This window comes from Halyomorpha halys, unplaced genomic scaffold, assembly GCF_000696795.3.
Source record: "Halyomorpha halys isolate HHAL.00 unplaced genomic scaffold, Hhal_1.1 Scaffold391.1, whole genome shotgun sequence".
NCBI lineage: Eukaryota > Metazoa > Arthropoda > Insecta > Hemiptera > Pentatomidae > Halyomorpha > Halyomorpha halys.
The window spans coordinates 210,948-213,538 of record NW_027107178.1 but is presented as its reverse complement, the minus strand read 5'-3'; positions in this window follow the sequence as shown (position 1 = coordinate 213,538).

The window sequence follows — 2,591 nt, the reverse complement described above, 5'->3', positions numbered from 1 at the left end:
CCAGTTCGTTATATCTTATAGTATTATCTTATAGGCTAAAAATGTTTGCCAGTTCGTTATATCTTATAGGCTAAAAATGTTTCCCAGTTTTATTGAAACGTTATGTAAAATTATTAATTTCTAATAGCCAGGATTGGAAGGTATCAATGTAATAATTTGAACTTATTATATTTCACTAATTATAGGGAATGAACTATTTCCTTATTATTTAATAGTTACGACATCCAATAGATATAGAAGCAAAATTTAAAAAGCTAGCACGTAAATATTTTTTTCCCAGTACAGTAATTATTTAACTAGCGTAAAAATATATTTTTTTTTCTTTCTTTATTATTCTATAGAAGAATCATATGGCACTTAAAGAATAGACACTAATTCAGCTTGTTGCAAATGATTCGTGGCCTTCGCCTTAACAATGGTATTTGACCTGGAAACCCATTCGATTGGGGTTTTAAATTCAGAGGAGAAATAAAAAATAAGGTTCTACAGTTGTTTTATTCGATTCTGTTAGTCATTTATAGCATATACAAGGATTGATTTGAATTATTATTTATTTATGGATATAGCAATATTTAAAAGGAATGAAATAGGTGGAACACTGGAGAAAGTGGCGCTGGAACCCAAGGAGGCCGTTACTGTACCGCTAGGGCCAGAGCCAGGGCAAAAAATTTAAAGCCCCGGTACTAAGAACTCAGGGCTACTAGGGCATTCACTGAATTACTGGGCCCTCCACATGAAAGGTACTCAGCTACACCGCCGGCAGCTAGGTTCAATTAATTCACAACGGGGGAAAATATCAACAGTATAAAAAATAAATTTAATGTCTAGAATAATAATAATGTATTGAGATCTCTCCCTATGTAGGGTATAAGATAATGTATTGAGATCTCTCCCTATGTAGGGTATCTAACATACTATCGCTATGTACTACATACTAATGCCATCTCAACATAGCTTTATGTAAAAAAATAACAAATCTGGCTACTAGTAAATTGTTAAAATAAAGAGAAAATTATTTTCGACAATCCACAATTTTATTTAGAATTATGATGAGCTATTAATAAACAAAATACAATCACAGCTACGAACTGCTAACAATACTATTACTACAAAATATATCAGAGAAATATTTGTTGTAAATTACATATAATCACTTTTAAGCTATATTTTCGGAATCGATGTATTTCTGATGAGGAGGAGAAAGCCGAAACGTCGGACCAAAATATTAAAAAATAATGTGACATAGTTTAGAAATTGAAGATCATTAGAAGAAGACATACATCTGCAGTTCAAATGCCAATATAAATTTAATTAATTCTATAATATTTCTTTTATATTTATCTCATTAAAAAAAATTATGGGTAGTATTTATTACAATTGGCAGTGATGTTGTTACAAGAGGACAGTAAAATCAGTCAATATCTCTATGTATGGAAAAAGGTTTGCCTTATTTTTAAAACTACTGTATCTGGCGCCTTTAAATTCGAAAACTATTTTTTACAATCCAAGAAGCTTAAAAAATGGATATTTTAATCAATATAAAACAGCCAAAAATAAAATTCTCTGAAATAGGCAACTATTTTAAAATAGTTATAAACACTATTAAAATAAGATGAACTTTTAACTTGAGCCCGGTAGCTTGAAGAATTTACTGATAAACCTATCTATTGTAAAAAATGTTAGTTAACAAATTTTGATTTTTAACAATACCTGAAGTATCAAATATTACAATTGTTGTATTTTGATTTCTAACAATACTTGAAGTAAGTATCAAATAGTACAATTGTTGCATTTTGGTTTCTAACAATACTTGAAGAAAGTATCAAATAGCCAAATTATAAATGGAATGCAAGTTAGATGGCTGCCCCCAGCGCCTCTACGCTAGGGAGCCCTTTTTTTACAGAAGCTCGAATTGTCAAGCAGCCAATAGTTGTCTGAGCCTGGAGCTTTATCAAAACTGTATCCAGTGGACGAGTCACACTATTATCGCTATGCACCTTGCCCACTAGCCGCAAAACTAAACCACTAGCTAACATGGCGGGAGTTAGCCTTATACCTTCAATTTCATTATAAAAAGGAACAAGATAAAGATGGTCGAAATTTAAGTGAATAAAGAGTAGGTAACGAATAAAGATGGTAGAAATTAAAGGGAAGGCAGAGTAGGTAAGAGATAATACAAATTATACTACCAACACTTATAGTACTGATTACCTAAAAATTCAACTTGGATTATAGCTTAATACCTTTCATCAGAAACGTGCCATTATGATGTATTTATAAATAAAAAAAAACAAATCAGTGAAGTTAATATACAAGACTGAAACAATGTATTACACCCGCTTGATGGATCTTTTAAATATACGATCTTAAACAGGTGTAATTATTAAATATAGGATCTTAAATAGAAGTAATAAATAAATATAGGATCTTATACTGGAGTAATTATTAAATATACGATGTTAAACAGGAGTAATTATTAAATATAGGATGTTAAACAGGAGTAATTGCCTTTGATGCATTACAGGCCAGATTGGTGAGTGAAACTGAAAAAAACCTCAAGGAGAACGACTTCAATACTATTTTAATAAGAT